The following is a 25,686-nucleotide window of genomic DNA, read 5'->3' on the forward strand; positions in this document are numbered from 1 at the left end:
GAGAGTCGCAGTACCTGTTCTCAGTCAAGGAGAGTTTGAGCCCCATCTTGGAACGTTTCCTGGGTCTCTTTTCCTCATTGACCCGTCTAGTTCCGAACGGTCGCCTCAGGATAAGTTCCCTGTGAGGTGGCCCAAGTTACGGTGGTATCCAAGCAACCATTAACCGGATTTTCTGGTCCCTATGGGACCAGCGGAACGTTTATAGACCGGCAATGGGTTGACTTATGGAACCTCTTGCATGGGAGTGGATATTCTCGTCCTTTCCCCACATTTGATGCTGTTCTCGGACCCGTCAAAGAAAAGGGGGGGGGCATGTTCCGGTTCAGGCCTATGGTCAGGACCTGAAGGGTACCTCCCCATCATTCAGGCAGGCTTAGGGGCCGTAGTCTGGCCCCTCTACAGATCCTACAGATCCTGCCTAGTCGCTCTGTGCGCGACGACTTCATGGTACTGGCGTATTCCAACCAGCAGGGAGGCGCATTTTCATACTTTCGCATCTTGCAGTAGAGATACTGAGATGATCCGAGGTCCTCTCAATACCACTATCGGCTCGCTCATTCCGGGCAGAGAAATGTTCTCTCCGACTATCTGAGCAGAGCCTCACAGATAGAGAGTACCTGGGGGTCTTTGGCCTATAGTAACCAGCAAGTCTTGGCTTGGGGGACCTGATCACGACAGCCTGGAACTTCAAGCATCCGCTGTTCCTCCCCCCCAGTCTCAGACCCCAAGACTCTTTGGCAAGATGCTTTCCGGTGACGGTGGGACAACATCGACGCCTGCGTCTTGCCTCCATTGTTGTCTGTTGAGATTGAGTCTCAAGAAGACCGGGTTGTCTGCCAACCTTTCGATGGCCCTGGGAGCTCCGCTGTGACTATACGCAGAATGGTTTCCGGACCCTCTGCTTCCCCTGACGGAACTCCCGGGAGAGCTTCTCCACGACACAGGCTACTCAAACAACCACATTACAACATCTTTCATGAGCTGTTGCATTGCTTCGGCTTCACGCCTGGAGACACTACGCCGCCCCCTCAAGAAGAGACAACCCGCTACAGTCGCGGAGCGGAGGTCACGTCACCTGCGATAGTCATCCGCAGGGGTCTACCAGGCGAAGTGGAGAGTCTTCTGTGGTTGGTGTCGTGGGAGAGATACCTCTTCCCTTGAGGCCTCTTCTCCAGCAATGACGGAGTTATTGTTTTTCGGCGGGAGGAAACTCTTTTCCGCTTTCGGTAGTGAAGCCTATCGCTCAGCCTTTCCCTGGCCTTCTGGCTGAAAGGAATAGACTTTTTCCTTCCCGCTTGACCTTTCTTCGCTCATGCGAAGCTGTGAACGTCCCTGCCCCCAGTCGGAGTGAGACCTCTTCCATGGAGCATGGTTCGGACTCTTTAGTCCCTTAAGAGATCTTCTCAAGAACCATTACGTCAGGGCTCTGATCGTATTCCGTCTTGGGGGACGGTGCTCCTGCTCACTCTGGCCTCGGCCAGTGTGTAAGCAATCTTCATGGTCTCGTACGACTCCGCCCTTTCAAGAGAATAGGGGAAGGCAACATTCAGGTTTGCTCCTGAGTTGTTTTCTAGACTCAGAATCTTGGAGTCCCGGACCTTCGGTTCGACTCCTTCAAGATTTCGAGTCTCCGTTCTGTATCAGATGACCCAGACCTTCTCCTTCTTGCCAGTAAAGGAATCGAGGGGTTATCTTTGAGAACAGCTGCAGTTTGTCCTCACGTGCAAGCCGGTTTGGGAGTACGGAGGACACAGGGGAGAGTCACCAGTATACCTCTTCAGCTCGGACTCAAGGGCATTCATCTCGACCTGAATCCAGACCCTCCCCCGTCACGTCGCCCTACAGCACGATGTCAGATACATCGCAACGTCCCTCGCCTTCGAGTAGAACTACTCTGTGACGCAGGTGCTACAGGCTGGAATCTGGAAGCGCCTAACGACCTTCGCAGCCCGTTTCCTGCAGGACGTGACCCACAGGAGTATCGATACGTTTCTATCACTCTGTGGTGGCTACACAACAGCTGGTCTAACCTCAGGCTCCTTTTTGGACAGGTAGCAGAAGGTTGAGGGCATTGTTATCAGGTTTTAGTCTGCATGAACGAGAGAAGTATGTCTGGCCCTTACTTCTTTCTTCATCGTCCCCTCTACTGGGGAAGCAGCATCCTAGTCTCTGCATAGCTGACCTCAAACCTCTGCAGGTAAACCATGCTTCCTTGTGTTCCGATTATTGAGTCAATACTGTCGCGTCCCCCATACCCTGACGAGGTGGTATTGGGAACGTCCTAACCCTGAGTTCCTTATGGAACTCCAGGTCAACTGCCTAGGACGGGTCACACTTTCTTCCTTCACACACATGCTTATGTAGGCCACACGTTTCCTTGCGGAGCAAGGAACTTGTGAGGTGCAGGGACTCCTTTTCTCGAGTGCGACTCACTCAGATTCTGAGTCCCCGGGTAAGCCAAAGCCAGTATGGCTGGGGACTTTCCACCCTTCCTAAGGGGTTAGTCACCCAATGTAAATAGCGTGGTTTGTATTTCGGTTACGGAACAAATGACAAATTCGGAGATAATTTGTATTTTTCCTAACCATACAAACCTTAGCTATTTACACATATTTGCCTGCCAGCCCTGTCCCCCAAGTCAAGTCCTACCTCTAAGTGAAGTGAGACATTTCACCGGTGTGTGAGGGAGGGAGGGGTAGCAAGCTACCCCTCCCCCTACCCCTGCTAACTAGCGCGGGGTAGGAAACCCTCGTTAAAATCTAATGGCTCGTCATTTCAGCTACACCGAAAGTAATACCCAATGTAAATAGCTAAGGTTTGTATGGTTAGGAAAAATATAAATTATCTCCGAATTTGTCATTTCAATACTGTCACGTCCCCATACCCTGACGAGGTGGTATTGGGAGAGTCCTAGCGTAGATTTCCATCTGAAGAACTCCAGGTAAATTTCCTAGGACGAATCACTTCATCACCTTCACACACAGCTTATGTAGGCCGCAGCAGTTTCACAGCATGCTAACGAGGAGCAGAGACTTCTTATTTTTTGAGTACTCACACACTGGAATATGGAGTCCCCGGGCAAGCCAAAGCCAGTATGGCAGGGACTTACCTCCCTACCTAAGGGTTGAGTCACCCCATGTAAATAGCGTGGTTTGTATTTCAGTTACGAAACAAATGACAAATTTGTAGATAATTTGTATTTTTCCTAACTATACAAACCTTACCTATTTACACGTATTTGCCCGCCAGCCCTGTCCCCCGGGATAAGTCCTACCTCTAAGCAAAGTGAAGCAATCACCGGTGTGTGTGAGGGGGGGGGGGGGGGGGGCGGGTAGCTAGCTACCCCTCCCTACCCCCCGCTAACTAGCAGTGGGGTAGTAAACCCTCGTTAATATTCTTATGGTTCGTCATTCAGCTACGCCGAAGTAATTACCCCATGTAAATAGCTAAGGTTTGTATAGTTAGGGAAAATACAAATTATCTACGAATTTGTCATGTTTTAATTTTGTAAGGGGGGTCACAGCAAATAAGTTGGGTGGGATATATACAATTATATGTCTTTCCTTTCCCCAGTCCAGTTGTCATCATGCCAGCTGGATCGTACAGTCAGTTGCTTACCAGAAAGGCAACACATTGGCTGGATCATACTATATATAATTATACAGTAGCCAGTATATTGCAATATAGTGCATACTGCAAATAGAAAACTACATTGTTCTGTAACCGAAATACAAACCACGCTATTTACATGGGGTATTACTTTCGGCATACCTGAAATGACGAGCCATTAGATTTTTAACGAGGGTTAACAACCCTCTCACTAGTTAGCGAGGGGGTAGGGGAGGGGTAGCTAGCTACCCCTCCCCCCTCACACACCGGTGAACTGATTCACTTCACTTTTTGCTCGGGTGATGATCAGACCTGTCTGTCTCACCCTCGCATTTTTGACAGCCTTAATTTTTTTGCTTTTTCTCACAGCACGTGTGTTTGGAAGTTGGCTTCTCTCTATCATGCGGAAGTGCCCTGGACTGCCCGACCGCCCTTGTGGGACGTTCATGTCGGCTGTCAAGACGGACCCTCACACCTTGTGTCCGTACTGCAGAGGTCAACGGTGTGATACGGATAAAACTTGTAGTGAGTGTAGGGAGTGGTCTACATCCCAGTGGGAGAGGTTTTCCCGGCGACGTAAGAAGAAGTCTAAGCGTGACCTTTCTCTTTCAAGGGCTGCCTTGAAGAAGGAAGGTTCCAAAGACTCTTCTTCCGTTGCCCGAACCTCCTCCGAAGCTCCCACTCGATCGGTCTCTCTCGAGGGGCCGTCGAGTGGTAGCGTAGGCCTTTCTTTTGTTGACCAACCTCGGGGTTCTTGAGAGGGAGTTGCCTCCCATAGCGAGGCAGCTCCTCCTCCTCCGGGGGAGGATATTGATATTGATGTTGATGACTATGTTGCTAACAATGATCTTTTGCAGCTTTGGGCTTCCTTGGGGCTTAAGGGCTCGCCCTCCAGGGATAGCCCTGTTTGACCTGATCCAGTTGGGTGCAGCTGTCAAACAATCGCTGGTAATAGCAGAGATAGATCCTCTGTCTATTGTCGACGTTGTTGTGGCAGAGGCTTCCGACGGGTCGGGCCTAACCCCTACTGTTGTTGCGGATGTTGCTGAAGGCTCAGTTCCCCCCTCCGAACATCCTTCGAGGGAGGAGCTGGGTCCAATGGTCTCTCCTGCGGGTGATTCTCCCCCTCGGGAGTTCACTGATGGAGACTCTTCTTCGGAGGACTGACGATGGTGTTGCTGCCCCTCGGGGTCGTCTTCGCCGTAAGGCTCGCCCTCCTCTTCGCTGTAGAGGCCTTCCTTCCCCTTATAAGGGGGTTAGGAGGCGCCTCTTAGTTTCATCGCCTTCGACGTCTCCCGCAGAGGATCCTCCTCGACGTGAGCAGACCGTTGCAGCTGCATCGCTAGACCTCTCAGCTGATCGTTCGCGATCTCCCACGTCTGCCAGACCTGCTAGTCTTCCTTCTCTGTTCCTGGACGCAGATGCGCAGTGGGCGCCAACTCACTCCGTTTTCCAACGGGCAATGGTCCCTTCGGTGCATAAGGGCTTATCTCTCAATGAGAGTAAGTCCCTTAAGCGCCAGGTTTTACCTGCGCGCCCACGTTCTCCTGCACGCTCGCACGCAGTAGCGCACAAGCGCTCTCCTGCTGTGGACCCTTTGGACTCAACGCGCCAGCAATCTCCTGTAGCCACGTCTTCTCGCCGTAGATCTCCTGCACGCTAGCGCTCGCCTGCGCGCCAGCGCTCACCTGCGCGTCAGCGCTCTCCTGCTCGTCAGGGATCTCCTATGCGCCAGCTCTCTCCTGCTCGTCAGGGATCTCCTATGCGCCAGCTCTCTCCTGCTCGCCAGCGCAAATCTGCGTGCCTTGCGCGCCCACGTTCTCCTCAGCGCCTACGATCGCCTACTCGCCAGCGCACATCTGCGCGTCCTGGTCCTGATGCGCGCCATGCGTGCCAATGTTCACCCGCGCGCCCACGATCTCCGGATCTGGGCGCAGGCAAGGAGGTTATTCCTTTGCCCCCTCGCCGTCGATCTCCTGCGGGCCCGCAGACCTCGCCCACGCGCCAGCCTTCGCCTGCGCGACATCGCGCGCACTCACCTGTTCGCACTTCTAGACCGGTACGAGTCTCTGCGCGCCCGCGCGCCCTCTCCTGTGCAAGCCCGCGAGCGTTCCCCTTTGCGCTCCACTACACCTTCTGGTCTTGCGTCCAAGCTGATATCTCCTGACCGCGTCACTACGCGCCAGCGATCTCCCGCTCGCCCGCGCGATCTTTCGCCTGCGCGCAAGCGCTCTCCAACGCGCCCGCGCGCCCATACGTCAGATCGCCGAAGGTCTCCTACGCGCCCACGCGCTAACTCGCCTGTGCGCAGCTGGTAGCCTTCTCGCCCTACGCGCCATCGCTCGCCAACGCGCCATCGCTCGCCAACGCGCAATTGCTCGCCAACGCGCCATCGCTCGCCAACCCGCCATCGCTCCCCTGCGCGCCGTCGTTCTCCTGGCCGCCAGCGCTCACCCTTACAACCGCACCCTCGCACACATTCACCTGCGTGCTCACTCGCCCACGCGCCCACTCGCCTGCGCGCACACGCGCACCCTCGCCCACGCGCACCCGCGCTTTCATCTCTGCGCGCCCGTGCGCGAACCCGCGATTCTACCATCGCGGAGCGCCAGCGCGATCCCGACCGTGATTCCCGCCGGGTTTCGCAGCACGGGCAACCTTGCGAGTCCTCTGGAGCGCGTACTTCCAGATCATCGTCGTCACGATCTCCACCCCGTAAGCGCAGAGCAACGCACTTGCAGGAGGAGGAAGAATCTTCAGAGGTCTAGGCAACACTCTTCTTCTTTTCAGGCAGGCCCTGTGGTGTCTACTCCTAAGGATCGCCCGATCCCCTTCCCTCCAGCGGGAGTCGCTGACACTGCGTCTGTCAGCTGTCAGCTTTGGTTTGGGTCTCTGATCAAAGCGGTCATCCAGGCTGCTAGGCCGGCCCTCGCTGATCTAGGCCTCAAACCAACGGCAGCCTCGTCTCCGCTGAAGAGAAGGAGAGGAGTGGACTTCGTGGTGACTCCTCCTAGGGTTAAACTGGCTCCCAAGAAGTCCGTCAGGAAGGCCCCTTCCCCCTCTTAGACGTTTTCTCCTTCTCTTGTGGACGAAGCCTTTCCGTCCTCAGGAGAGTCCAGCGAGGTGAGACATTCTCCCACGGCACCAATGGGAGGAACCCCGCCTCGAGTAGGAGAATCGTGTGGGAGCAGAGAGGAGCCCTCAGACTTCTTTACTGGAGTCCTGTATTCCTCCGAGGAGGGAGCCCAAGGATTCGAAGACCGTCCCTAAGTCTTCATCCCGAATTCGATCAGAGCCAGCAAGACCCCAGGAGAACGTCCACGTGTCCCCCCAAGTAGAGCAGCTGGGGACAGGAGACCTTGCTGCCAGTCCACAAGGAGGGGAGCTGCATGAGTCGGAGCATGCCTTCTGGCAGGTCCTGAATCTGATGAGGCAACTCAACAGGTTCAAGGACCCGGAGACCGCCCCTCGAGAAGGCAAGGATACGGTTCTGGACCAAGTCTACGGCACTCAGAAACCTCCGAAGGCCAGTGCAGCTCTGCCCTGGTCACATGGGGTGAAGAGCGCCAGAGACAAGGTTGAGAGCCAGCTCTCCGAACTCGCCTCCTCCAGCCGTTCCTCTGCCGGTAACAAACTCCTCCCACCTCCTCGTGTACAACAGAGGAGGTACTTCGAGATCATGGAGGAGTCTTGTTTAGCTCTTCCTCTCCATCATTCTGTGGAAGAGCTTTCCAGGGGAATTTCTCATGAGAAACTCTCCGCCCGGCAGGTGACATTCTCGGCTAGAGAGATCTTGAGCCAGGAGAAAGTCGCAAAGTGTGCCATGCAGGCCACTTCGTGGCTGGATGTCTGGCTGGGGTCTCTGGGCATCCTGTTGTGATCCGAGGACTTGTCCAAGGAGAGCACCAGGAAGGCCATGGAGACTTTTCTCCTCTCGGGCATGCGCACCATCGAGTTTCTAGCCCATTAAGTTTCGAACTTGTGGGCAAACTCGATCTTGAAGCGTCGTGATGCGGTGACCGAGAGGTTTCATGCGAAGGTCCCAGCCGTGGATGTCTGCAAGCTCAGACACTCTTCCATCCTTGGAAAGAGCCTGTTTGAGCCCAAGGATGTGGAACGGACAGCTGAGAGGTGGAGGAAATCGAATCACGATTCTCTCCTCCAAAGGGCTCTTACATCCAGACCCTACAAGCCTCCAGCACCTCAACAACAACAGCCTCGTCAGTCTAGGATATCGAAACCGGCTCCGGTAGCAAAGGCAAAGGTATCCAAACAGCAGCCTTTTCCTGTCAAGGACAGGAAGGGCGGAAAGTCCTCCAGGGGAGGCAAGAATCCTAGAGGGAGCGGCCGAGGCCGCAAACGCTAGGATTGGCAATCCCCCTGCGTGTCCCCCTGTGGGGGGATGCCTGCAGAGTTGCGCGTTCAGGTGGCAGCAACTCGGGGACGATTCCTGGACGATCTCCGTGATCAGCCAAGGATATCGCGTCCCGTTCATAACATCTCTACCTCCCCTGACAGCGAATCCAGTGTCGTTGAGCTCCTATGCCATGGGATTGTATCTCTGTGCCAGTGAGTGATTACACTTTTGCGACCCTATAAATATCATGATTTAACGCGGATAACAAAAGGCTATCGAGTGCAATATAGCTACAAGTTTTCGTGAATAGTCAGTGATTAGTTTGAGGTTGGAGAAGTGGGATAAAACGTCGGCATAGAATAGTTATCTTGTGAATTACTAAAAATCTAATCAAGATGGCTATGTACAACACGGGCAAGGCTTGGAGAGACATCGCTGGACTCAGCAAAAATAAATTCCATGAGTTGGCGAAACAGGAGCTCGACCGTCTGATAACAGAGGTCACTAGTAACGTCAACCAATGTGACGGAAAAATATTCGCAGACATATTGAAACAATATGATCCAATAAACTGGAGCAAATCTGCGGAAAACATCAGCAAAATAATAGAAGAAATTCCAAAGAAAATCCAAGTGTTAAAGAGACTTATAAAGAAAGTCTACATCAATCAACACATTCCATCAAAGAACAATAAGAAGTCCAATATGGTGAATATGCTGATTGATGCAATGGGAAAAAGAATGCCAAAATGGTGTAATACATGTAAGATATGGTATTCCATTAATAATCCTCAACAATTGATTAGAAAATGTGATGCCTGTCATGTCCCAACACATCCCACATGTGCTGAAATACAGCAAAAAATAAAAAATAAAGACACAAAGGTATTCTGCTCAACATGCTTAGTCTGGATAGAAAATATAATTAAGTCGAGACTAAATCTGCAAATAGTTGAAGATAAAGAAGAGGAAGAAGAAGAAACAGAAGAAGAAGAAGAAGAAAAAGAAGAAGAAGAGAACAATGAACAGGATATGTGTAAGGATGCAGAAGAAATCATTGATATAACCTATGATGCCATCCAACAACATACTTATGAAGAAATAAATTACCAGATGGAAACAAATAATAGACCCAAGAGACTCTACCCGGACCTACATAATTTTAGGGAAGAGCAAGAAGAAAAAATAGAAAAGAAGGATATAGTCTGCAATATGCTGAAAAGAGGGAATTGCAGATTTGGCGAAAGATGCTACTACAAGCATCCAAAGATATGCCATAATTATGAAATATATGGTAAATGTGCGTATTTAGACGGATATGGAGACGAATGCAGAGATCTCCATCCAAAAATATGCAAAAACCTAAAAGAAGGAAAAGGATGCATTTACAACAAAAAATGTCGATATATGCATCCTGCAACCATGAATGAATGTAAGAAAACTCAGCAAACTGAAAAGAAAAATGAAAGCAAAAAAGAAACAAAAAAAGAAACAAAAAAGCAGGCCGTGTATATACCGCGCTTTGAACCAAGAGCCCCAAGATATGAGGCCTTTCAACCCAAACCTGCACATTTAGAGCCCAACTACAAAGAATGCATCTATAATGCCAGGGGTTGGTGCAGATATGGGGACAGTTGCAGGTATACACACACAAATAAATATGAAGGCGAAAGAGCAAATATAATAGAAAAGTTGGATTTTTTAATGGCAGAATTCCGGGAAATGAAGAAAAGAACATCATATCAGAACAGGAAGGAAGCATGGGAGAATCCATATTATTACCAATATTAAATAATGGGGATGAAACACAAACCATAATAGTAATGAATGCACAGGGTTTAGTCACGAGTAACTCTAAAAGGAAAATAGAGTTCTTAGAAGAACTAACCCAAATTGAAAAAATAGATATATTAGATATAAGTGAAACATGGTATTCCCAAGAGACTGGCAGTGATGACCAGATAAAGGGTTTCCAAACTTATAGATCAGACAGAAAAAATAGGAATCAAGGGGGAACCGCAATATATGGAAGAGACATAAATCAAGGAAAAGTATGTGAAAAATACAGCAACACAGAATGTGAATTGATTGCAGTAGAATTTGAATTTGAAAAACTAATGAATATTGTAGTTTACAGACCCCCAAACACTAAGGAGTTTGACATAATAATAGAAAAAATAGATGATATATGTAGAAACCATAAAGACTGGAATATACTCCTATCCGGAGATTTTAACTTTCCTTTCGTGGATTGGAAAGAACGGATAGAAGAAAGTGGTTGTATGTATACATATAAAAAAGATAGTAATAGTAGCGCAGAAGATAAGAGGCAATTTGAAAAGCTTCAAGATATGCTATTAGAACATAATATGCAACAAATAAACCACATTCCAACAAGAAAGGAAAATGTCCTAGATCTAGTATTTGTGAATGAGGTGAATTATGTTAAAGAAATAATAGTGTATAACACGGGAATTTCAGACCACAATGTCATAGAATTGATAGTTCATTCCAAAGCAAGTGATCACAGAATTAATAAAAGCACAAAACTTTTTGAAGGATATGGAAAATATAACTTTTACAGTAAGAATATAAAATGGTCAGAAATAAATGAAGAACTGAATAAAGAATGGAAAAATGTATTTATAAGTGATAATATACAGGTAAATACGGATATACTGTACAAAATACTGGAGAAAATTGTTGAAAAATATGTACCGAAAAAAAACAATAAACAAAAGACGTACATACCAAGAGACAGAAGGATCTTATTTCAGAAAATTAAAAAGTGGAAGAAAAATCTTGCAAAAGAAAAAAATGTGTGGAAAATGAGGGAAATAAAATGTAAGATAGAAAATGCAGAACAAAAGATTATACAGTCGAAAGAAAATGAAAAAAGGGACTTAGAAGAAAGGACACTTCAAAATATAAAAAGAAACCCCAAAGTACTTTACTCCTATGCAAAAAAGATGAATAAAAGGAGAATAGAAATAGGCCCTCTAAGAATTGAAGGACGGCTAACGAATGAAAAAAAGGAAATATGCAACATATTAGCAGAAAAATATAAGAGTGAGTTCACGCCAAGAATTGCGAATGAGAATAATGAAACAGAAATGAGAGAAGAAAATGTTGAATATCTAACGGATATAGATATTAATGAAGCAGATATTGTTACGGCTATAAACGAAATTAAAAATGGATCGGCAGCCGGACCAGATGGAGTTCCAGCGATTTTGTTAAAAAAAACTGCAAACACTATCGCGAAGCCACTTGCAATACTGCTAAGACAGAGTATAGATATGAGCGAGATATATGTTAAACATAAATTAGCTTATATAACCCCTATCTTCAAAAGTGGATCAAGACTAGAGGCAAGCGATTATAGACCTGTTAGTCTAACATCACATATTATGAAAGTGTATGAGAGGGTAATAAAAAAGAAAATAATGAACCATTTGATCAAAAATAATTTGTTTAATATGGGTCAACACGGTTTCGTACCTGGAAAAAGTACACAGACCCAACTGATAGCTCACTATGAAAACATATACAATAATATGATAAATGAAAAAGACACAGATGTGATCTATCTAGATTTTGCAAAAGCCTTTGACAAGGTAGACCATAACATATTGGAGAAAAAAATGAGAAAGCATAATATTGTGGGAAAGATAGGAAAATGGGTAAAAGAATTCCTGCAAAACAGAAAACAGATAGTGGTTGCAAATGACGAGAAATCAGATGAAGCCCAGGTAATATCTGGTGTGCCCCAAGGTACGGTATTAGCTGCACTGCTATTTGTTATTATGATCTCAGACATAGACTGTGATGTTGAAAACTCCGTAGTGAGAAGTTTCGCCGATGACACAAGAATAAGTAGAGAAATTACTTGTGATGAAGATAGGAACTCACTACAAAGAGATCTAAACAAAATATATGAATGGGCGGAGATAAATAGGATGGTATTTAACTCCGATAAATTCGAATCAATAAATTATGGAAACAGAGAAGGAATGGTGTATGCATACAAGGGACCTGATAATGAGACAATCACAAACAAGGAAGCAATTAAAGACCTTGGTGTAATTTTAAATAGGAATATGTTATGCAACGACCAAATAGCAACACTGTTGGCTACATGTAAAGCAAAAATGGGAATGTTATTCAGACACTTTAAAACAAGAAAAGCTGAACACATGATTATGCTTTACAAAACTTATGTGCGTAGTACACACGAGTACTGCAATGTGATATGGTACCCACACTACCAAAAGGATATTGCGCAAATAGAGAGTGTACAAAGGTCCTATACTGCTAGAATAGAAGAAGTTAAGGACCTTGATTACTGGGAAAGACTGCAATTTTTAAAACTATACAGTCTAGAAAGGAGAAGAGAACGCTACATGATAATACAAGCATGGAAGCAAATAGAAGGAATTGCTGAAAACATCATGGAGCTTAAAGTATCAGAAAGAGCAAGCAGAGGTAGATTAATAGTGCCAAAAAGCATTCCAGGTAAACTGAGAAAGGCGCACAGGACATTAATCCACTACGCACCAGCATCGATAATGCAGCGACTATTTAATGTGCTGCCAGCTCATCTAAGAAACATATCAGGAGTGAGCGTAGATGCGTTTAAAAATCAGCTCGATAAATACCTAAGATGCATCCCAGACCATCCAAGACTGGAAGATGCAAAATACACCGGAAGATGTATTAGCAACTCTCTGGTGGATATACGAGGTGCCTCACACTGAGGGACCTGGGGGAACCCAAACAAAAAATAAGGCAAATAAGGCAATAAGGCAAGGGGCTAGCCCTTTGGGCAGAAGTTGAGACCATGTTGAAGAAGGATGCTCTCCAAGAGGTCGTCGACGGCTCCCCAGGCTTCTTCAGTCGACACTTTCTTGTAAAGAAGGCGTCTGGAGGCTGGAGACCCGTCATCGACCTCCCAGCCCTGAACAAGTTTGTCAGACAAACTTCGTTCAGCATGGAGACAGCGGAGACGGTCAGACTTGCAGTGAGACCGCAAGACTTCATGTGCACACTGGATCTAAAGGACGCGTACTTCCAGATCCCAATCCATCCGTCTTCTAGGAAGTACTTGAGATTCAGCCTAGACAACAAGATCTACCAGTTCAAGGTGCTGTGTTTCGGTCTCTCCACAGCACCACAGATGTTCACCAGAGTGTTCACCCTGATACCTTCGTGGGCACACAGGATCAGCATCCGTGTCCTTCGCTATCTGGACGACTGGTTGATCCTGGCAGACTCGGAGTCGACCCTTCTTCGACACCGAGACAAGCTTCTGGGACTTTGCCAAGATCTAGGGATCATGGTAAATCTCGAGAAGTCTTCTCTACTTCCATCTCAACGACTGGTATATCTAGGCATGATATTGGACACCAATCTCCACAAAGCCTTTCCATCAGACGACAGGATAGCAAGGCTGAGGAGGGTCGTAGGGCCTTTCCTCAGACGGGAAGAGCTTCCAGCCCAATCTTGGTTACGTCTCCTAGGTCACCTGTCCTCCCTGGCCCGTCTAGTTCCAAACGGCCGCCTCAGGATGAGATCCCTGCAATGGCGGCTCAAGTCCCGGTGGAATCAAGGGTATGATTCCCCGGACATTCTGGTCCCTATGGGGCCTGCGGAACGGACAGACCTGCAGTGGTGGTTGACCGACGGAAACCTTCGAAAGGGAGTGGATCTTCTCGTCCTCCCCCCGGATTTGATGCTGTTCTCGGACGCGTCAAAAGAAGGGTGGGGGGCCCACGTTCTGAACCACAGGATCTCAGGCCTATGGTCAGAATCAGAAAAGTACCTCCACATCAATCTGCTAGAAATGAAGGCCGTGTATCTGGCCCTTCAACAGTTCCAACAGACCCTGGCGGGTCACTCTGTAGTGATGATGAGCGACAACACCACAGTAGTGGCTTATATCAACAAGCAGGGAGGTACCTTTTCACAACAGCTATCCCATCTTGCAGTAGAGATTCTGAGATGGGCCGAAGTCCGCTCGATACCACTATCAGCTTGCTTCATTCCGGGCAAAAGGAATGTGCTCGCCGACAGTCTGAGCAGAGCTTCGAAGATAGTGAGTACCGAGTGGTCTTTGGATCCTCTAGTAGCCAACAAAGTCCTGACTTTGTGGGGTTCCCCGACAGTGGACTTGTTCGCGACAGCCTTGAACTTCAAGCTGCCGCTGTACTGTTCTCCAGTCCCGGACCCCAAGGCACTCTGGCAAGATGCCTTCCAAGAACGGTGGGACAACATCGACGTCTACGCCTTCCCACCGTACTGTCTGATGAGAAGGGTGCTCAACAAGACCAGACTATCGGTCAACCTGTCAATGACTTTGATAGCTCCGCTATGGCATCATGCAGAGTGGTTCCCGGACCTTCTGCAGCTCCTGATGGAACTCCCGAGAGAACTCCCCCCACGACACGAGCTACTCAGGCAACCACACTGCAACATCTTCCACAAAGCTGTAGCATCGCTTTGGCTTCACGCCTGGAGACTATCCAGCATCTCCTCACAGAGAGAGGCTTTTTGCAACAAGTTGCGGAGAGGATGTCTCGACACCTGCGAAAGTCATCTGCAGGGGTCTACCAGGCGAAGTAGAGAGTCTTCTGTGGTTGGTGTCGTGGGAGGATTATCTCTCCCCACGATGCCACTATTCCAGCAATAGCGGATTTTCTTGTATATTTGCGGGAGGAAATGCGCCTTTCGGTCTCGGCGGTGAAAGGCTATCGCTCAGCCTTAAGCCTGGCCTTCAGGCTGAAAGTCATCTGCAGGGATCTACCAGGCGAAGTGGAGAGTCTTCTGTGGTTGGTGTCGTGGGAGGATTATCTCTCCCCACGATGCCACTATTCCAGCAATAGCGGATTTTCTTGTATATTTGCGGGAGGAAATGCGCCTTTCGGTCTCGGCGGTGAAAGGCTATCGCTCAGCCTTAAGCCTGGCCTTCAGGCTGAAAGGAGTGGACATTTCTTCCTCGCTGGAACTTTCTTTGCTCATACGAAGCTACGAACTTACCTGCCCTCAGTCGGAAGTGAAACCTCCTCCATGGAACGTGGTTCGGGTTCTCAGGGCTCTTAAGAGACCTCCGTTCGAACCATTACGCCAGGCTTCTGATCGTCACCTGACTTGGAAGACGGTGTTCCTGCTCGCTCTGGCTTCAGCCAAGCGTGTCGGTGAACTTCATGGTCTCTCGTACGACGTCGCCCATTCAAGGGGATGGGGGGAGGTAACGTTCAGGTTCGTCCCTGAGTTTGTTGCTAAGACTCAGAATCCTGGAGTTCCGGACCCACGGTTCGACTCCTTCAGGATCTCGAGTCTTCGTTCTGTAACAGATGACCCAGACCATCTCCTACTATGCCCAGTAAGGAGTTTGAGGCATTATCTTAAAAGAACAGCTACAGTTCGTCCTCGCGTGCAAGCCCTGTTTGTGAGCACAGGAAGGACGAAGAGGAGGGTCACCAAGTATACCATCTCAGCTTAGATTCGAAGGGTCATCCATCATGCCCTGAATCCAGACCCTCCTCCGTCACATCGCCCTAGAGCACACGATATCAGAGGCATCGCAACGTCCCTGGCCTTCAAGAGAAACTTCTCTGTGACACAGGTGCTACAAGCTGGGATTTGGAAGCTCAAACGACCTTCACAGCCCACTACCTGCAAGACGTGATCCACAGGAGCCTCGATACGTTCTCTATTGGCCCTGTGGTGGCTGCACAACAGCTGGTCTAACCTCAGGCTCCTTAATGGACAGGTAGCAGAAGGTTGAGGGCATTGTTAACTGGTTTTAGACTGCTTGAATGAAAAAGTATGTCTGGCCCTTACTCTTTTCTTCATTCTCCCCTCTCTTGGGGAAAGCAGCATCCTGGGTTCTCTGCATAGCTGACCTCAAACCACTGCAGGTAAACCATGCTTCCTTGTGTTCCTAGTATTAATATAATACTGTCGCGTCCCCCATACCCTGACGAGGTGGTATTGGGAACGTCCTTCCCTAGAATTCCATCTAAAGGACTTCAGGTCAACTTCCTAGGACGAGTCACACTTCATTCCTTCACACACAAGCTTATATAGGCCGCACGTTCCTTGCGGAGCAAGGAATTTGCTAGGTGCAGGGACTTCTTTTCTCGAGTGCTGCTCACTCGGATTCTAAGTCCCCGGGCAAAAGCCAAAGCCAGTAAGGCTGGGACTTTCCACCCTACCTAAGGGTTAAGTCACCCCATGTAAATAGCGTGGTTTGTATTTCGGTTACGGAACAAATGACAAATTCAGAGATAATTTGTATTTTTCCTAACCATACAAACCTTAGCTATTTACACATATTTGCCCGCCAGCTCTGTCCCCCGTGAAGTCCTACCTCTAAGCGAAGTGAATCAGTTCACCGGTGTGTGAGGGGGGAGGGGTAGCTAGCTACCCCTCCCCTACCCCCTCGCTAACTAGCGAGAGGGTAGTTAACCCTCTTTAAAAATCTAATGGCTCGTCATTGTATGGTTAGGAAAAATACAAATTATCTCCGAATTTGTCATTTATGATTATAAAGTAACTATTTCTAGCATCTCTTGGGTATCCTCATGCGAGCTTATGCTGCAGCCGCTCTTACATTGAAGGAATAGTGTTTCTTCGTTAAGCTGATTGAGAAATCAGTCTTCCGTACCCCACAGTATTTAGTATGAAAGGAACAGTGAAGTATACACTTCCCTATCCCTAGGGGTTAGAAGACCCCCTTTTTCAGTTGGAATTCCTTCGAAAAGGAAATTCTTATCATTTAATACTGAGGGGAGGTACCAGCATTTGCTTGCAAGGGATACACAATTATGTGTCTCCTACTATCCCTTTATAGCTTGCTATCCTAAGCTATTCTGTTAAGATATGACCTTTGATATATTGGTTATCAGTGAGATAATCAATCGTATACTCATTTTGTTTTCCTTTCTTTACAGGAGGAACGCCAGATGTCATGTGTTGCAGTCTTCTGCAAAACTAAGAATAAGTGTTTTTACGTACATAATGCATACAGGTTTCATGCCCCCTGCAATATTATTTCCGAACACCTGCAGTATTGGAACCCGCAGGCTTGCAAAGTATGTCGGGCCCTATTATCTGAAGGTTTCAAGAATCCCATGTCGGTAGAGACTAGGGATGCAGCTCGTTTCAAACTACGCAACTGGGTGAGAGGCTTTCAGAAAATCTCTCCGGGACCTTACCTGCCTAATGACAAGATGCGTAGGTTTCTATATCCAAGTGCGAGTAAGGAAATAGTGGTACCCCAGACAGGAGGTACATTCCCGAGGGCCAGATAATCTTCGGGAAGGAGTGCAAAAAGCGCCCACGGGAAGAAGGGGAGAATGTCGGGTTGGAATTGTCTCCGTCCCAACAGGCTCATGAGCCAACGACATCGATATCTCCGCCTTCTATCCCTCTTTTAGATGGCATGAACCAGTTATGGGCCCAAGTCAAGAATCTAGTAGAAAATTTGTGCAAACAGAGCACAAAACAGGAAGCGAAATGCAAAGTAGAGCTTGGTAAAGCTCCACTTGTCACTCCTAAAGGGTCGTACAAACGACTCGTAGATCAAGACCTTCCGACATGCTCCACAACCAATCCCTGGAAGTTTGCGGAGCTAATGCTGATTTTAAACGGCAAACTCTACATCTCGGAGAAGGTGGGTGCTGTTCCATTGGACAAAATCCAGTTCTGGCCAAGCTTTGACGCTTTCCCGAACTGTTTCATTAGATTGAAGGATGAACCAACATCAGGAAAAGGAACGGAATCAAAGGAGGTTATGATTCTCGACAATGATAAAGCACAGGCTATCCTATCAAGCAGCATAGAAAAGGCGGGTTACTCGGTGTCGAAGGTATCCCCACCAGGTAACAAGCACTCTTCCTTTCTTGCTCCTGCTTCAATTTCAATTCCCTTTACGGAGAAGGCTTTCAAATATGTCACTGAGGCAGTAGAGACAGGTAAACCGTGTCCTACACTCAAGGAGTGCGAGCCTCTGTCACTAGCATTTCCCAGACAGGAGAAGAACTGGAAGGAGGCCCATTTCACCTTTTCAGTAGGAAGACTTGAGGCAGATGTCGCCAGTCGACAATTTAAGGAAAATCTTCCAAAATTATCTGAGTTTCTCTTACAGGATGAACAAGAAACAAAGGAGAGACTTGCAGCCTCCCTATCTCTACAGAACTACATAGAGTTCTGTTCGGCTCATTAAGATACCCCAGACATGCTCAAGGTCTTAGCCAAAATACATATGGCTACTTTGGTAAAAGACCTTTATGCCTTTATAAAGGCTAGGAGAACATGTAGGGAGTTTGTGTTAGCTAACGCAACAGCGAAACACGATACAAGAAAGCTAATATCTTCCAACATCTGGGGTAGGGACCTCTTTCCAGACGAGGTAGTCAAGAAAGTGATTTAGAACGCCTCCATGGAGAAAGTAGGACTTCTCCAAAAGTGGGGCATCCTTTTAAAAAGAGAATCTTCTAAGGTTGTGGGTCCCCAACTTAAAAGGAAGATGGAGAGGTCTGGAAATCCATTTCGAGCGGTTCAACAACAATCCACAGTTGTAGTGACCGAGATGTCACAGACAGATGGTCGAAAAGATATTCCTACTGATCAGTCGAAGCATAGAAATGCTTCTAGTAGAAGGAAGATTCCTTTAGGATCGCTGGACCTTTGATCCTTGGGTCCATGGCTTAATCAAGATGGGACTAAGATGAGAGGTGGAGATATCTCTACCACCATTTCCTCAACTCCTCCGATAATCCAAAACCCTCCTGGAGGAGTTTACCTGAGAGCTCTAGAGCATACAGGTGGTAAGGAAACTTTAGTCCACCGAATTTCAGGGAAGGCCGTTGTGTGTTTACGAAAAGGACTCAAGAAAATCCAGAGTCATTCAGGACTTATCGCCACTCAACATGTCCAAATAAAACAACGAGTTCAGGATGTTTATCCTCCTGAACATAAGGACCCCGCTGCAAAAAAGCGTGCCTATAGTCTTACCAGACCTGAAAGTCGTCTATCGGCAACTTCCAGTCAATCACCCTTTCCCCTCCTATCTAGGATTCAAGTTACACAAAGTAACGCACTTCCTAGGAAAGGTACTCGTCAGACTAGACAGAGTCCTAGCTGCCTTCATAAAATTGGCAGACACAGTCATGCAATATTTAAGCCTAAGAAGTGTTCAGGCAACAATGTTCCTGGACAAGAGGCTGGGGTGGGCTGCACCCAAGGTGGCTGGTCTATGAACATCCGAAGAAATGATCCAGTCTCTGGAACATCGTGGATGAAAGATAAATTCAAGAAGTCTCGATTCTCTCCGGCTCAAAAGTTTCAATGACTGAAAAGCCATTGGAGCCTGTTGTCACTCCAACTCTCCTTTCCTTTGGGAAGGTAAAAGGAGATGGCAAGGTCTGTCAAGAGACTCCGGTAATCAGTCAGATTCCCAAAATGAGAACAGGGAGGAACCCTGATCTCTCACCAGTTCGCAATAGTGGCAGGCCCTCTGCTAAGAGCACTGCTGCAAGATGCGCTGAGAGTCTGGAGAAAACAATCATCAAACGCTCGAAGAGGCCTAAAAAGACCGATAGCGGTCCTTCCTTAATCGCTTCCCTAACAAAGGTCAAAGCCTGAAAATCCCAAGACCATGTTGGTCCAGTCATGAGTAGGAAAACTCTCTCCAAGCAGATCAGATTGTCTACGGCTGATCTGGGACACCGAAGCGATAACGAGACGCTGCAATCGACGATGCCAAGGAACGTCTCATACAGTCTAGGTGTAGTTAGCCATCCCTTACCTAAAGGGATGGCACCTGTCAGCAGTTCACATACAACCGATCCGCAATGTGACAGTGGATGCTCTACTCAGGCTCAGGCCGATAGAGTTAGAATGGTCCACGGACGCAGACCTATTCTCTCCCAGATGGGAACAAGTCCCCGAACTGCAATCCGACCTCTTCATTACGAGCGCCGTCAAGGAACTACCTTGATATGTTGCCCCATACGAGGATCCTCTAATTTAAATGATAGACATCATGTCTCTGAAATGGAAGGGATTGACTTAGGATTTCCAGTTCATCCCATCCAATCACCTGCTGAGAGTCCTCAACATGCTGAGATCCTTCCAGGTGGGAGTAGCTCTGTTGGCTCCCAGGTAGCCCAAGAGCAATCTATCCTCCTTGAGGAAGGAACAGAGGCTGAGGCTGTCCTTAATTCTGAACCCGGGACAACTCCGGAAGGATCAGAGATTAATTGCCTTCAATTTATTAGAGAACCCAAACCCTTCATTGCATGATTTTCTTGCCCTAGGGGTTAAGAAAAGATTTGGGATCTCAAAAGGCAATATAGAATTTTTAGAAGAATACAAGTCTAAGTCAACTAGAAGACAATATGAGTCATCATGGAAAAAGTGGGTTGCTTTCGTAAAAGCAAAAGGACCGAGAGAGATTTCAATGAACTTCTGCATGTCCTTCTTTATCCATCTTCATAACCAGGGTTTGGCGGCCAACACAATAACTTCGTGCAAGTCAGCCTTGACTAGACCTCTTCTATATGCCTTTCAAGTAGACTTGGCAAATGAGATCTTTAATAAGATCCCAAAGGGATGTGCGAGGCTTAGGACTGCTGCACCACCAAAGTCCATCTCTTGGTCTTTGGACAAGGTCCTACATTATGCCTCATCCTTGAACAATGAAGATTGTTCACTTAAGGATCTAACCCAAAAGGTTATTATTCTGTTCGCTATAGCCTCAGGGGCTAGAGTTAGTGAAATAGTGGCCCTTTCTAGGGATGAGGGCCACATTCAGTTCTCAGAAACAGGAGAACTGAATCTCTTCCCTGATCCATCCTCTCTCACTAAGAATGAGCTACCCACTAAAAGGTGGGGTCCCTGGAGAATCTGCCCTCTGAAGGAAGATGTCTCTCTATGTCCGGTAGAGTGTCTAAAGGTCTATCTTTGTAGAACTTCAGACTTAAGGGGAGGACAGCTCTTTAAAGGAGAAACCTCTGGATCAAACTTATCCCTAAAACAACTGAGGGCGAAGCTCACCTACTTTATTAGTAGAGCGGATCCTGACAGTACTCCCGCAGGTCATGATCCGAAAAAGATTGCTTAATCACTGAACTTCTTTCAGTATATGGACTTTGAGCGTCTTCGTTCATACACTGGATGGAAATCATCCAGAGTGTTGTACAAACACTATGCTAAGCAAGTCCATGATCTGAAGCAGTATGTGGTGACGTTGGGTAGAGTACTTAACCCGCCGTCTAATTCTACGGTGAACAGATAATTGACTGGGACTGTCAATTAAAGGGAGAAGGGGTCATCCCTCTTAGGGTGTGACCTCCTTTGATTAAGTGTTACCATGGTGACACTAGCTCTGTTCAAAATCCCAGGTGTGGAATTATACAGATAGCATTAGTGCCGGTGTACGTAGTACACAGTGCCGATTAAAGTAACCAGTACAGGAATTATGAAGATTTGTTTTATAAATTTTCTTCAATCTGAGAGTGGCACTAATCATTTCTTGCTTTCCAAGAAAGAAAGATAATCTCTGTACAAGTTACATGTATAGTTCCGTTATCATGCTACATTCTTCTTACTTACTAATAAACGTCTATTAGAATGTAATTGCGTCCTAACTCGCCCGACAATTGCATGATTAAAAGTCCAGAGTATGTACTTTTATATATTTGTATGCTAACAAACAATGGATTTAAGAAACACTGTTAAGTATTTGGTAATTTTCACAAACTACGAGACGATTTGTTCATCTGGTGTATTCTTATGTTTATCCATACAATATATGATTACCTTGAGACCCCCTTTTTCTACTGTCTAGAATGACTCTTCCCTGTAGGGGGCAGGAAGCACTAACATCGGAGATGATTAGGGATAATGACGGATAACGGTAACGTCATTTGTCTCGACTGATCCAAATGATCATAGAAAGGTTGTCCCAAGGTTAAGGCACTGATGAAAATCCACAGATACATTAATGCTCTGGTATACTTCCATCAGGACGACATGGCTTGAGCCCAAAAAACGGATTTTGAGCGAAGCGAAAAATCTATTTTTGGGTGAGATCGCCATGTCGTCTTGATGGACCCACCCTTCTTTCTTAAAAAAAAAATCTTCACAGTTCCCTCCCTGTCGTACTGTATCTGTAGCTCCATGCTCAATGCTACAAGGAATGTCTGCCATCTTGGGAATGGCGCTGGGGTGGTGGTCAATAGTAGTACGGGAAGGGGGGTAACCTTGTTACGGCCCCCTTCTATTCTTTTGCCATGTCCCCCTCGAAGCGTAAACGCTATTAGGGGTGCAGATTGCTATGTGGCGTGTAAAGAATGCGTCCTCTGATATTATGCGATATCCTTGAGAAAATTTTAAGGATATTAGCTCCAGGAGTTAGAATTCTGGAACCTGAAGGTTAATTCTCTGGGAATATCACTGTAGTATAATATATCCCTTTGGAAGCTACCTTAGGAACTTCCATCAGGACGACATGGCGATCTCACCCACTAATAGATTTTTCGCTTTGCTCAAAATCCGTTTTGTCACCATCGGATATACTTGCTCCTTTCCTCTATAATAACCTACATAGTCATGTTTATTTGTTGTACTGTTAATTACAGAATAAATTTTTAAAAGATTTGCTTTATTCTCCATTGTATTTCACTCTAAGCAACCAAAATATTTTTTCCATTCATTGTGAAGAGGTTATAAAAAATTTACAAGAAATTCATTTTCATGTGATTATTTCTAACTAATGGTAAAGCACTAATTTTATATGAAGTGGCTATGTTATTCTGTAATAATTCCATGATGAATAGCCATTGAGAGATATAAAACTATTTGTTAGAGATAATGGACATTACGTTGTACAGAAACGTAATGAAAATGTCCATTTTTGGGCTCAAGCCATGTCGTCTTGATGGAAGTTCCTTAAAGTAGCTTCCTAAGGGATATATGTACTACAGTGATATTCCCAGAGAATTTTACCTTTAGGTATCCAGAATTCTAACTCCTGGCGTGAATATCCTTAAATTTTCTCTCAAGGATATCGCATAATATCAGAGGACGTATTCTTGACACGCCACATAGCAATCTGCACCCCTAATAGCGTTTACGCTTTTAGGGGGTGTGGCGGAATAGAAGGGGAGCCGTATCAAGGTTACCCCCGTTCTCGTACTACTATTGAGTATGACAACAGCGCCATTTCCAAGATGGCGGACATTCCTTATTTTGTAGCGATTTTGCTCGGTGGTATTCCCTGTAGATCTAACTTTTTCGATCGTTTTGCAAGGATTATAATTATGCTTTCTCCATCTTTTTCCGCCTCTGGAAAGTTGAGTATCGAGTCTTTACAATGAGTATATTTTAGCTCCTGTTTCACAGTGAAATTAAAGTAATTTTTTGGGCTCAAGCCATGTCGTCCTGATGGAAGTTCCTAAAGGGTAGCTTCCTTGGGTATATATAACTACGGCGATATTCCCAGAGAATTTACAGTACCTTAAGGTACCCAGAATTCTAACTCCTGGAGCGAATATCCCTAATAAAAGAGCCAGGGATATCGCGAAATATCAGAGGACGTATTCTTGACACGCCACATAGCAATCTGCACCCCGAAGAGAGTTAACACTTCGAAGGGGTCAATTGGCAAGAAAACGAAAACGAGAAAAAAAGGAGAGCCGCTCGCAAGGTATCTCTCCTCTCCCGTTTCGTAAGCGTGCATTGCGCCGCTCACGGCGCCATTTGTATTCCTTTTTGCGTAGCTCAACAACTCGGTGTTTTTTCCCTGTGTTTCTCGCAATTCTTGGATTATTTCAACTTTATAATGCTTTCTCCAACTTCTTCTGCTTCTGATAAGTTGAGTATTATTTCTTTTATGTATAAATGTAAGCTCTTGGTAATTTTAAAGTGATTTGATAGTGATATCGTTGTTACAAGAGCTGTTGCCTACCGGAGGCGTCCTGGACGCTGTCGCTCGCTAGGTATGAGTTATTTAGTTAGCCAGAGCGACGTTCCCGGCTGTTTCGCTTTTATAATTTTAGCTGTTCAGCGTTACATAGAATTTCTTTATATGATGCTTTTAGTATTTTTGTTTTGGAGAAGGATTTGCCGATTCTGCCCTACGCTAGACCTTGTAGCCTAGTCGTTTGGCCCTAGTACTTTCCGGCATGATATTCAGATTTCCGAGTGTTTTAAAATTTTATTGAAGCTTTAGGTAGTTTTATACATTTAAGATTATGTTGATTTTCTTCCAAGATAGTATACGAGTGAGTTTCGGTGATTTAGGTAATCGATTCTCTTTGCGCCTAGGCTAGTTGTCTATGGGGCCTTAGTATACTTTCTCACACTCCCCGGTTGCTCTCTTCTCTTCGGAGAAGTTGTGCAATCCCTTTCCCTCTGTTTAAGCCTTGGGCTTAACCCTAATGGTTTATCTGAATTCACTTTAGATACAACTATATTAGGGTGTTTCTGTTCTTTCCTGTTTCCAGTAAGTCTGGCTTCAGGAAGGGGGCAGGACATCAGAGTTCTTAGTCTGAGTCTGTTTCTGTCTAGCTTGTGGTTGAGATTCCCTTGCTAGACTGACACAGACATAGGAGGCTTAGCCTCTTTAGTTCACTTTCGAAGGTTTCTGTACGAGATGATTCCTTCTTTTTGTGATCTAGCTGACTAGTGCAGTGTTGTTGTTCTCGGTGTGGAGGATGAGATCCTCTTTTCTGTGAATAACAACGCCTTCCTTGCTTTGGTTCCGAGGGAGTTGGCAAGTATTGCTGGCCTTCCTCCTCGGATCTCCCCTAGGCTAAGATGAGTTTTCTTGGCTGCGGGTGATTCATTATTAGAGCAAGGTTGGCAGGACCCTCTTCTCCCTTTCCCCCTCTTTCCTTTGTGATGGCCTAGCCATTGCATTCCTGTCCGTCATTCTACATCTGTACCTAGCATAGGTTAGGATGTGGGGTTGACTCAGCCGGCAAGGGTGCTCTTCTGCTTTGAGTGCTGCCCGGACCTCCCTTGGTCTCTCATCCATGTTTGTCTGTAGAGCCAGATGGCATTGGTCAGGAAGCCTGAAGTTATATTCTCCCCTTCCTTATGTGCACTCTTTCGGGTTGCCGGGTTATGAGGTAGTACAGTCTCTTATCCCGGCATCCATTCTGTTTTTCTTCTAGTGTTGTACCCTAGCCCGGCTGCCGGCCTGAGTGGCCGGCAGCCGCGCAGGCGGAGTTCTGTGGTTCTTTTGCTACCGGCCGGCATTGGTTGTATACCTTTGCCGGCCGGCTATATATCACACCATTGTCTGCTGGCCGCTACGATTAGTGGCCGGCAGCCGGGTGTGGTTGTTGTTTAGCTGCCGGCCGGCACATGCATTTGAACCAGCGTTCTTCCACCTTATAGTTTATAAGTAGTATACTTTGGAACTAGTTAAGGTGTGTGCCGGCCGGCACATTACCTTCTATACTGTAGCCAGTATTTTTCAGTATAGTATATACTCTAGGGAGAAAACTATAGTATAGTATTTGTTACAACACTAAGTTTTTCTAACACTTTTGTGTTGTCTTGCACAGCCCTTTGGTGTAACCTTACAGATAAAGAAAGTGAGTTCTTTCTTATCTACTATCCAGCATTTTAAAATCACTTTTTTGGGTGTGAGCTACACCTGTTTCCTCTGGAAATTATTCATTGGTTGCTCTAGAATAGATTAAC

At 46.6% G+C, this 25,686-nt stretch overlaps 1 protein-coding gene across 1 annotated transcript in view; it reads left to right on the top strand.

The window, feature by feature from the left end:
- The window catches only part of LOC137645741 (uncharacterized), a 326,800-nt gene that overhangs the window by 63,897 nt on the left and 237,217 nt on the right, over window positions 1-25,686 (top strand). The gene's annotated exons all lie outside the window — the stretch shown is intronic.

Source organism: Palaemon carinicauda, chromosome 8, assembly GCF_036898095.1.
Source record: "Palaemon carinicauda isolate YSFRI2023 chromosome 8, ASM3689809v2, whole genome shotgun sequence".
Taxonomy (NCBI): Eukaryota; Metazoa; Arthropoda; class Malacostraca; order Decapoda; family Palaemonidae; genus Palaemon; species Palaemon carinicauda.